General features: G+C 37.1%; 1 protein-coding gene across 3 annotated transcripts in view; it reads right to left on the bottom strand.

Annotated features, from left to right (window-relative positions):
- The window catches only part of lingo2 (leucine rich repeat and Ig domain containing 2), a 232,002-nt gene that overhangs the window by 14,695 nt on the left and 204,610 nt on the right, over nt 1-12,697 (bottom strand). The window lies entirely within an intron of this gene.

Here is a 12,697-nt window from a genome sequence, read left to right on the forward strand (position 1 = left end):
TAAAATCCCAGCTGTCAATAAGAGTCTCTCTAAGACATAGCAGCCAATAGGATTCACTCTCAAACACTGGAACCAATAAGATTTACTCTCAAACACAGCATCTAATAGGAAACATTCTCACACACTGGAGCCAATAGAATTCATTCCCAAATACAGCAGCCAATAAGATTCACTCTCAAACACTGGAACCTATAGGATTTACTCTCAAACCCAGCAGCCAATAGAATTCTCTCTTAAACAGTGGAACCAATTACATTCATTCAAACACAGCAGCCAATCAAATTATCTCCCAAATGTACCATAGGAACCAATAAGATTCATGTTGAAATATAACAGCCAGCAGGACTCACTCTGAAGACAACAGCCAATAGGATTCACTTCAAAATGTTTCAGCCAATAGGATTCACTCTATTGTGTTCACACTCATAACATCAAATGACTGTAGAAAGATCATCACTCATAATCACACACTCCAGTGCTCATGGTAGTTCTCACTTTTCAGTGTTCTGTAGTGTTTAAAGACTATAATCACACTCTTGATGTCACCCAAATGAGGATGAGGTTCTGCTTTTGAGTCTGGTTCCTCTCAAGGTTTCTTCCTCATAACATCTAATGGAGTTTTTCCTTCACCACAGTCTCCATGGCTTCATCATCAGGGATAAACATTTCATTCACCTTCATTCTTAAGTTCTGTAAAGCTGCTTCAAGAAAATGTCCATTGTGGATTGATAACTGTTGAACTCAGCCGCTGTGACTGTATGGAGGTGTTTCTACACCATTAATGGAAGGAGTCTACAGTGTCAGATCTTTGCAACCAAAGATCCATTCCAGGACAGAAGAGTTCTAGGAGTTTTTGCTTTTGCTGTTTCTTGGTATAAAATAATGACAGAAATAAAATCAAGGCTGATGAAGGAAAACATCTGCTTACTGACTGGAAATTGTGTGTTGTAGTTGTTTCACAACATTAAGTGTGGCTATAAACAGACAAAAAGCGCACCGTTGTTCTGTAATTTAACTCATTACCGTGCTCTGGTGTAAGAAACGTAGAAGTAAATTTGGCGTGTCGCTGTTTGAATCGAAACAGTTTTTTTTTGGTCAGGGATGTTTCTAAAAGATAATGCAGAATGAACTCATTTACACGTCAGCTCCACAGGGATCTCTGTAAAGATGAGCCAATTACAGATAATTAACCCCAGATGAGTAGAAGGCAAACAGATGAGCACAGAAACTGAACAAAGGGTTAATGACCTCATAATGTACACACACACACACACACACACACACACACACACACACACACACACACACACACACACACTCAGCAATCTCACAATGCTCTTGCAGCTGTATTTTTATGAGGTGACCTACAAAGGGTTCTCTCCAGGGACACGAGGGCTACAGTGTCGACCTCGAGCCGGATTAGCTATTGATTAGCCCTCAGTCTCGACAATAAAATAAAAACATGTGACGAGGAGATTAGGCGAGTGGGCGGACACATTGTTGATCCTTTTCTTTGCAACAGCTTGATCAATATGGCAATATTCCAGAAAGAACACGCCATGAGCACCAGCGTTTTTTCACGCGTCTCCGTCAAGTGTTTCTGATCTCGAGAAATCGCACCTGACATGATCGATTCTGTTCGATTGTTTAGTGTTGAAAACGGAGTTCTAAAAAAAGAAAAAGCGCAGCCACGTTTGATGATTCTTAAATTAAAAAGTAATGAATGTAATGAACGTTTATTCAAATCTTTTTTATATTTTAGCTTCTAATAAATATTTTAATGGCCAAGGTGAAAATGAATTCCTTTCAAGATTTTAGTTCTGTACTTATACTTGTGTGTTTTGGTATTTAACATCTATGACACAAAAAAAAAAAAAAAAATGCAGATTGAGAGTAACATTTCGCCACACCCACAAAAAAGTGCAAAGGATAAAATCCTGAATGCTTAATGGTTAAAAGAATGAATCGCTGTTTGGGGTTTTCCAGTAATGCAGCTGAGCCACTGCAATGCATCGGCTAACACAGAAACACACTAACTCCTCCACCTTTTATAAGGGTGCCAAAACTTTTGTCATCATTGAACAGGTAGTTTTTATTAGATTTGTTTAGGTCTTTAATACAGAGCATCGAATAATCCAATCAAATCCAACTGAAACCATGTATAAGTCTCAGATTTCGATCACATACAAGCTCTACCTTTAAACTTTAAACCACGCCCTTTCAGAAATATGTGTGTGTTTTTTTTTTTTTTTTTTTTTTAATGGGTTTGGGTTAAAGTTTCAAAATGACAGACGATTTTGCATGGCAATAGATGACTGTGTGAAATTTGGCAAGTGTGCCAGAAATTTTACAAAACAAAACGAAACAAGAATTTCCAAAACACAAGCGTCTATATTTAGCGAGGTGATTAATTAGCCTCACATTGTGTTGTGTTCTCCTGTTTATTGCCTGCTGAATTATTCATACGCTCGGCCCTTCGCTTTCTCCACTCCCCTCCGTCACACTCTGTTTTTCTCAGCTTGAGAATGAAAAATCAAACATGAAGACAATAAAGCGGAGAAGAGAAACAGCGGAACAGGGAGGCAATGAGGAAAATAAAATAGTTCTTTGGAAACGCCGGTCCACGTGCTCCCCGAAGACACAGGATTGTGCTTCATTATAGACTTTAATGAATAATTAAAGCAACATGTATGAGGTTTGACAAATCTTCAGCTCTCTCATTCCAGCTTGTCACTAACGGTGTAAATCTCATTACTATTTTCGAACATTACGGTGAAAGAAATAAACAAATGAAGTGACTCTTAAACCTTAAATTTATCGTCTTCCAAAAATATTTGACCACTGTTTCCACCATAAAAATTCCATACCATTTTGGCACTGACTTGAATTTGTATCCATTTACAGGTACAATTTCCAGAAAAGCTTGTGAACCCCTTCTCTAACGGTTCTACATAGATCTTTTCAGTGTTCTTCAAGAGTTTTCTAGAGGAGTAAAGGCTTTCTAAAGAGATTTTACTGAGAGGCTTTTCTGGAAGATGTCTAAAGAACCTCTTCAGCTTTCACTTCTTCTATACATTCTTATAAATAATAACTCGTGTTCTTCTTTAGACATCAGAAGATAAAGAAGGTTCTTGGTATAATTCGAAACTGGAAAAAATTGTATGTAGAAGCTTTTAAAGTTATTTGTTTGTCACCAATTTATTGGTTCTTCTAAAACCATTAAAAAACCTTTAATAGTTTTAAATGAAACCTATTCCATACAATGTACACTCAGAGTCTTTTCTGAACATGAAACCCTCTGTTATCGTTAAAGAACCCTTAAAAGAACCCATTTTCCCCTCTAGGGGTGCATCTAAGCTTTCATTTTGTCAGTTTTACTGGAATTGTGTGCAGACGTGGGGAAGAAGTTCGATACAGTGGTTTGAAGACACAACAGCAAAATGCCTGGCAAATGATCTGCGTCTGATTAACAGAAGCTCGCCCGTTCCTGTCTTTACTCTTTGGTCATGCCTGCTTTACTTATTGATGTCCATTAGATGGACCTGATGCTGCACAGTCTTCTCCAGTGTAAGCAGAAGGCCATTTTCAGCAAGCAACGAAGCAAGCCATAGATTTGTGTGTGGGAAAGAGATGGGGATGGATTGTGTCATTAGAGAGCAGAAGAGAACAAAGAGTCTGAGAACTTAACCACTGTACTGAAGCAATGGACACCGGATAAAACCCTGTGTTCTGCTGTTATAAAAGAAAAATCCACAACAGAGTGGTGAGATTAAGTGGACTGACCATAAGCAGAAAGTCTTTTATTCTTCTTATACCTCAGCAATTTTCTATTTCATAACGACACACTTTTCTTTTAATCTATTTTTAGTTCTACTTAATGTTGTAGAATGTCCATGAAACAATTATTTCCTCATCAGCCTTGCTTTATTTTTCTGATATAATAAAACAAATTCACAGTTACCAAGAAGTTACACCTTGACCTGACACTGGAGACTCCTTCCAAAAAATAATAATAATAACAACAATTACAGTAGAAATGACAGGATTTATTTATGATAAATAATTTTGCTAATTACAGAAATTTCCACTTAAAACTGTTTTTTTTGTTAAATGCAGCTTTTTATGTAACAGAAAAAGAGTAAACATTTACCTCTAACAGTTAGAAAATGCTGATACTGAAGACCCTAAACGTTGAATCATCGTGTTCTTCTACTCAAAATCCCTGACTTCTTCATCCATATGTGGTTCTTCCCCTTAACTGTTACCACAAAGTAGCAGATATCTTTGGATGCTGTAACATGAAATTTGCATGATATGAACATACAAATTGTATGTAATTGTAACATGAAAATGCAGCATGATGATGCCCCTGTGCACAAAGCCAGCTCCATGAAGATCTGCTTTACAGTACATGTGTTGGACATGTGTGGATTATCTCCTGCTATAGATCTTGAAAGCCTTTTGAACACCCTTCGGATGAATGAATGTGAACACTTACTGCACCCCAGGCCTAACACCCTTGTGGCTGAATCTCCACAATATCTAATGGAACATCTTCCCAGAAGAGTGGAGGTTATTATAACAACAAATGGAGAATACATGTGGAATGTGATGTTCAAATAGAAGCACATAGCAATCTTATGGTCATGTGTCCACAAACTTTCGTCTATATAGTGTGTAATGTATGGTGTTTGGCATGTCTGCTCTGTGAACTGTATACAAGATACCAGTTTAGAACTAAACCCACCTGATGACAATCAGAATCCAGAATTGAACATTATAAAGATGCATATGTAAACAACGAGGTATGTGATAAAGTTCTGTCAGCTATTCTTCATACTCTGGCCTATGTCTATCATCTCAGACATACCTCAGTCTTAAACTGAAAGCTCATGTCACTAGGAGTTAACAGGAGCAGGAAGTTCTGCTGGTGTAAGGTGTGTAATTGCTTGGCATGGGACCTTGGCTGGTACAGTGTGTTACCAATATAATGACAAGCAGGCTGGACAGAATTACCCAGGAGGCTTGTGTTTGTAAGTTTTTTTGTTCTATAAAGTCTAAGGAACAGTTTTCCCTTTGTGCTTTGTGAAATAACCTAAATTTCCTGTTCAGAAACAAAATGACCCATTTTACATTCAGACTAGAAATGGGACAATTTCTTTTGTAATTAGTTTATATTATTAAAGACTTATTTAGCCTTATATCGATATACAATCTAAATATTTTCTTTCTGGGTAGGTTTCAATACATGAAAAGGTTTGATAATGGTTTAAAACATACACTATGTGGACAAAAGTATTGGGGCACTTGACCTTACCTGCCATATGTGGTTCTTCTCCAAAAATCTTTGGATGCGGTATAATAAATATGTTGTGTTCACTATAATTATATATTGGAAACCAAACCTGTTCCATCATGGCAATGCTTCTGTGCAACATCTTCCTAGATGAGTGGAGGGAATAATAAGAGCAAATTGAGACTAAATGTGGAATGCAAAAAAAAAAAAAAAAAAAGCACATACCATACTTATGAGCAGGTGTCCACAAACCTTTGGCAAGATAGTGTATTCCAAATTACTGGATACTGCTGAAATGTGCATTTGTTTATATATTAGGCTGGTTTTCACCCTTGTCTTATATGCCATGGTTTACTACCCTAATGTCATTACCTGCTTCATATTTCGCTTTAATTAATTGGTGTATGAACTGGTTTTACTTTCTAATTCTATTTGGTTTTATTTGTAGAGCGCTTTTAACAATGAACTTTGTCTTAAAGCAGCTTCACAGAGTGAGAGAGGTTATAAAGTTATATAAAGAGTGTCTAAGTTTGGTGCCTATACGTTTGTTCCTTATATTTGTAAGTTTATCCCTAATGAGCAAGCCAGTGGCGACTGGTGAAGGCATGAGGAAGAAACCTTAAGAGGAACCAGACTCACAAGGGAACTCATCCTCATCCTCAACACTAACGAAAAACAAATAGTAAAAAAAGTCTATTCATTAGTTCATCATTTTTGAGGTGCTGTTCAGAGATAGGTGCTGAAATGCAGAACAGTTCATGCAAACTGTGGTCCTGAAACATTGTTACAGACTGTTTTTATTAATTACAGTCCATCCGCAAGGTTCTTGTGTTGCTAAGTAAATTTATGGATGCACATGTAATACAATTTTCAGACAGAATGGCTTCCATTTAAAGAGAATTAGATTTTTCTTGAAGTCTTATCTTCTACCTGTCGTTAATTACAGGTATTGAAGACACTGAGACCAACAGGACAGTAGGTAACAAAAGTCCCACCACTTTATCATCCCTTGTTATGACGAAGTGGTTTGGAATTAAAATTATTTTAGAAATATTATGTAGCACCCTGTTGCATAAATAGTACAAATGAAGCAGTGTGAAAAATCTCTTCAAACACACATTTTCTCACCACATTACCATGAGAGATTTGGGGGACGATCAGGTGCCAGACAGACTGGTGAACTAGTTTATACCGAGCTGCATAATCAGAATAACAGCGCTTGCAGATAATGAGTTTATTCACATACTGATGTGCACAATTATGTACAATTAATCAAGTGAAGCATCTGAACTGGAACTGAATCAATCTTCATCAGGCTTGTTTTCTCTCTCAGTTACCTGGTGCAGGTTGATCTGACAAGATTTGCTGTTATAATAGGTTCTACTCTTCTTGAAAGATCTTCAACTAGGTTTTGAGGAGATTGATTTAACCCAAATCTCCAGTAAAGTCATTTACAGTCAACATTTTCAATATGATGTTTAGTAGGGTTCAGTTCAGAGCTCTCTAGCAAGAGATCTATCACTCCAACCCATGTAAAACAGATCTTCATGTAGCTTCATGTAGGCTTTGTGGAAGTAGCCTTGTCATGATGTAACAGGTTTGGGTCTCCTAGTTCAAGTGAAAGGACAATTTCATGCTACTTCATGCAAAGATGTCTGATACAATTGTGGGCCTCCAACTGTGTTGTAACAGTTTGGGGAAGAAGCACATATGGATGGAGAAGTCAGGATTGTTTGTGTAGAAGAACATGTGCAGTCAAAGTTTATGGAAGAAGTTTCAAGTGTCAGCACTTTGCAACAGTTAGAGGTAAATGTTTACTTTTTTCTCTAACATGAAAAGCTGCATTATTTTGCTTTAAATTCAAGACAAAGCAGCTATATAATCATGGATGAGGTGAAGTTTGCTGTAATTGTTGTTGCTATTTACCATTTTCGGAAGGAGTCTCCAGTGTTAGCGTTAGGTAAAGTTGTAACTTTTTGGCAACATGTTAAACAGTGTCCCAATACGTTTGATAGTATTAAAGCTGAAATTAACCTTGAAATCAGAAAAGTGATTTCAAGATCCAGAAGTAGGAAATCTGTGGTTGTGTGTCGACAGTGTGGGATGAGGCTTTACTCTGATTTAATGCCAGCAGCAACACAATGAGCTTAAATATTTAATATGGGTTGGTGATTTGCAGCGACAGAAGACGGGGCAGCTCCTGGATGAGCGATGTGAAACAATCAAGTGCAGTTTAACTTCATGCAAATGAGAAAGGGAACGATTTAGCGTCTACCTAAACGATTAATGGACTACAGTACACTTCGTTTTTCACTCACTGGAAAATACGATCCAGCTTGTTGTTGCTGTTTCTTTTGCCAAAACTTCAATTATAGTCTGAGCTCCAAAGCCAGTGGTATTTGGTGTGTTGGCTGTGAGCTTTGAGGTTCATTTAAAAATTTACTTGAGCGATATTTTTGTTTCACATGGATGCTGGTTAAGAGTCAAGCATTTACATATACGCAATCAAGGTATTAGCAATTTTATTCCAGTAATCAACAGTACTATGGCCATATGTGGGGCTTGGCATATGTTTACTAGCTAGCTACAGTGTATAGGTTTTGTGATTGCATTACCTTGGCTAGACCAAGAAACTGGAAGCAATCCCAACATACAAATCCAGGCATAATCAGGTCTAAATTTCCGCGTTTACTGTACAGTAGCTACTAACAGGCAACGAGAGAAAAGTGCCCATCAGATTTCTTTTTTTTTTTTTATGACATCTCTTTAGGAGTAACTGCATGCAGTTTGGAAAGACTTGGAAAGGCTGCCATGAACAATATCCTTTTGAAGTATTCAGCAGATGCATCATTTGGCTTACACTTAGAGAGCAAAAGAGACCTTCACAATCTGTGCTACGCTAGTCTAATGCTGCCTTGTACGCATCGCAGGTGAAGAGCGCTGAACCGTTTCAAAGCACCGGAATGAAGCTCCGACAGAGAATTTAATGAGTTGCTGCAGGTCCAGAGTCATGCCAAAACATCTTCCTGTGAACATCTGGGATGAGCAAAGAGCACTCGCTTCTCACGAGTAGAGCGGTGGAGGGGAATGAATGAGGGAAGGACTCCCTGCTGACCTCACGCTTTGCTCTGACACATATCTCCACTGAAGCAGGGAGGAGAACATGTTTCTTTCTTCCTATATTGTAAATTGGACATACATCACAAGAGGCAGGGCTCTCAGGGTCCTATTAATGCAGTTGAGATATCTTATTACAGAAGAGAGAAGCTTAAAGATCACATCGCTCATTGTGTCACATTTGGATTCAACTTTATTTTTTGCCCTCTTTTCTTTTTCCTCAGATTATGGTTATTTCTGAGAAACAGATTGAAAGAAAGAGGGAAACAATAGGAAATAATGTGTGAATGGTTTTTCAGAAGTATTATTATAACTCCCAGCCATATGAGACACATTTCCGCCAATGTTTCCACTGTTATTATGCCATGTATGAGCTTCCAGCACAGTGATTGGTGTTTGGAAATGATCCCATCCACCAGAGATAAACAGTGGAAGTCTCCTTTACTTCCAAGGCCAGCTGTAATGCACTCTAATAGCCATGTAATGACTGCAGTATCTCTGTAACAATGTGTGTGTCGCTGGCATTTCTTCCTCCCAATGCCATTCCCATGTTAAGCCTCTTGGACTTTTCAGAGCCAGCAAATTCGTTTGGGGAGAGTTTGACTTTTGCAGACTCTACTTAGTTCTGCTTATGAATTAAAATCACGAGCCAATATTTCATCAAAAAGAGTATTAGAGGACTAGGATGCTGGGAAAAGGATTGCAAACAGCAGAGCAGCTGGTGGTATGTTGTGGATCGGAACACAAAATACTGGGCCAGAAAAACAGTGGAGGAAAAACATGTAGTCAAGTGGTATGCTTACAGATGTTCCACATGAAGTGATGGAATCTAAAGCTTTCTAAATAAATCTATACAAAGTACAGGTTCTCTCAAATTTCAGGTTCAACATCTTGCAGCCTATCAGCACAAACTTCACTGGACAGAAAAAAAAACCCCTTAACTCTAACTGACCTGCCCAGGAAAGTGAAATATCTAATACCTTTTTTGAAGTAGACTCACATTTTTATCTGTAAAAGTATTATGTTTGTGTCTGACTGTTTAATGGTTTCTTTCTTCTAAACATAATAATTGTCCTCCAGTACGTTCAGGAGCCTGGTGTTTTCCAGAAAACCTCCAAGATTTCTCAGCCTTCCATGCAGCCCAGGTTTCTGGCGTGTAGTCACTCAGGCAGAAGCTCAACTCAACAGGAAATTGCAACTGAAAGCAATTACAGACCGACTGAGCAGGAAAACCTGGACCTTTCTAATCGCTCCCAATAAAACCTTACAGTCCAGACGAGACGAATTGTCTTCCTCGCACCCTGAAAACTCCACACTCAGTGGGCGGAGTCTTATTAGCAACGAGGGACAAAAATAAACTGACCATAGAGATTTGTGAAGATTCATTCAGGCCATGTCCACACACGTTTTTTTTTGTTTACAAACGCTTATTTTTCTCCCTCTGTTTTGGCCTTTCTTTCACACTGAGACGGCGGTTTCAGTCAGCGAAAAACACAGCGTTTTTGTAAACGCTCTCCAAGTCGTCAACCATATAAAGCTGACTCAGTATACAATGAGACATCGTTTATCCAGAACCCTTGTGCTACATAAAAACAACATAGAGCTATGTAACAGAACACAGAGCTACATCACATCACACAATATGAAGCTACATAACACAACATAGAGTTAAGGACTAAAGTAAGTGTCCTCGCCCAATAAAGTGCATTGTGTGCAACTAAGTGCAAACAAAAACAGTGCAGAAAGACAACACAGTGACAGTGACAGTGAAGGACAGATAGACAAAATAGACAATAGTGCCGACCAGTAAACCTTCTGTATAATATGTTATACAGAACAATGTACGGAAAAAGGACTTTGTAAATTTGTAGAATTTGTAAACATAGACACAATGTGCAAAAACAGCAAGAGCAGCAATCGAGAGGTGCAGAACAGCATGTAAACAGCATAATATAATATAATATAATATAATATAATATAATATAATATAATATAATATAATATAATATAATATGGGTGGTGCTGAAGAACATGGATGTGTATGATAAATTTGTGTAGGCAGTCTGGACTGTGTGTGAAAACTATGACGAATTTTCAGTCATTGCCGCAACATTTCAAAGAGCCAGAAAATAAATAAACAACAGGCGAAAATTACGCAGGTCAAAGCGTCTTAGATTTTGTTCACACGCAGTACAGGGATGTGAGGGTTTTCAGACGTTTCAGCTGTGTTTCTGCTATCAAAATCACAGATGAAGTTATTTCGATCTTTCAAATGATTAGTGACAGTTTGTGGTGTTTGAAGGTTAATGAGATGAAACTAAAATCTTAGCCATAGCAACAACTGATTTTGCTCTTTTCCACAAATCCTATTCTTCTTCTGGTCTTCAGTTCCTTTGAACTTGGGTTCTGACAAAAATGAAATATAATCTCATACAACCCCTAATAAACATAAATAGAGACATTATAAAGTTTGGAACAAACTAGCATAGATCACTGGTGCCTCTTTATGTAGCAAGTACAGTTCTAATCTAATCTGCCAAGTAAATTAGCACTAAGATGAGTGCGAAATATAAACCAAACAGCAATTTTTCATTTAACTAATTAGATTTAGAAGTTATAGGTAGTGTGTAGCTACTACAATTTCTCATCAGTATAAAAACACACTAGCATCTTAGTAGATATAGCTAATAAGGCTGAAAGGATAACATGAAAGCTGTTAATTACACATGATTCAGGCATTTCATAGAGCAAGTTCTTCAAAATGATAGTAATTTTCTCTTGTAAACACTGTTTATGCACTCAATCATCTCATCTATTGGCTAATTTCTGCTAAACATGACAGTGAATACAAGAATTTCCTGGTGAAATCATCTGAACACTTTCAGCTAAGCAGTTTATTTTGAGAAATACAAGTTTGATTATGAATGACTGGAAACGCTGCATTGCACTACAGTAGCATCTATCGGTCTGTTCCATGCAAAGACCTTGATTATAGTGAATATTTAAACTTGTAAAGTGTTTACTGGCTCGCCACAGATCGTGATCGATATCGTGCACACGCAAGACGGGCATGTCCAGTCCTGGTGACATCACAGTCCCATTTAGGATCAACTTTGAATTAGTGAATGGATTAGTGCTGTTGCAGATTACAGGTTGCTCCATATGGTTCTGATTGTTTCCAAACATCTACCCAGGTAAGAAATTTGAAAAAAAAAAGTGTTTTGTTTAGCACTTTTAACAATAGACACTGTCCCAAAGCAGCTCAGCAAAATTAAATACATTACAACTTTACATTTTAGCATCATAAATAAATCCCTATAAATTTATCCCTAATCACAGAAAGATGATGTTAAGGAAAAACTCTTTGAAATGGTATAACCTTGAGAGAAACCAGAGTCCAAAGGGAACTCATCTTTATATAAAATATATAAAATATTATTCTTAACCTTATTTTTATACCTTAATATTTTAATATAATATTTTGTTATACTTTTAATATACTTTTATGCTTTATTTTTATTTATTTTAAATGTTGAACAGTCGTAAAAAGCATTTCACCACATGTTGTACTTTGTATGAATGCGTATTTAACAAATACAAAAATTTTAATTAGAATTTTCATCTGTGTGAAAAGATCTTTTTATACATCTAAAAAAATATAACATCTGTGAATACTGTAGGGGGATGTGGTAGCTTAGTGGTGAAGTTGTTGGCTCTGAAGATCCTGAGTTTAAATCCCAGCGACACCAAGCTGCCACCCCTCGGCCCCTGAGCAAGGCCCTTAACACCATAGCTGCTCAGTTGTATAAATGAGATAAATGTTCGTATGCCCTTATCAGATCAACTTACATTTATTATATATTAACTTTTACACTTCCAGATTAAACATCCAACTTTAGTATATGTAGATGGAGTATATACAACAAATGTCTAAATTCATTTATAAAGTAATCTCAACATTTTTAATAACTTCATAAAATCTTTAATAGCATGTATTCTATTTTTTTTCTTTCTCCCAGTAGGATTAAAACCCTCAATTTAGTTGAAAGTGTTCTTTAGAATTGCAGTAAATGCAAGTAAATGTATAATTTAATTCTGTTTAAAGAGAATAAAGCTGTTTATTCCACATATTAAACATCATTTCAGTACACTATGATGCACAGGCGTTTATATATACCCCAGAACCGAACGCTCTCTGTAACCCCAACTCCATTAAGCATCAGATCACTCACTTACTCAGGCTTGTTTACCATCTATAAAAAACTTTGTGTGCTAGTTGTGGCA

This window comes from Silurus meridionalis, chromosome 5 (assembly GCF_014805685.1).
Source record: "Silurus meridionalis isolate SWU-2019-XX chromosome 5, ASM1480568v1, whole genome shotgun sequence".
Taxonomy (NCBI): domain Eukaryota; kingdom Metazoa; phylum Chordata; class Actinopteri; order Siluriformes; family Siluridae; genus Silurus; species Silurus meridionalis.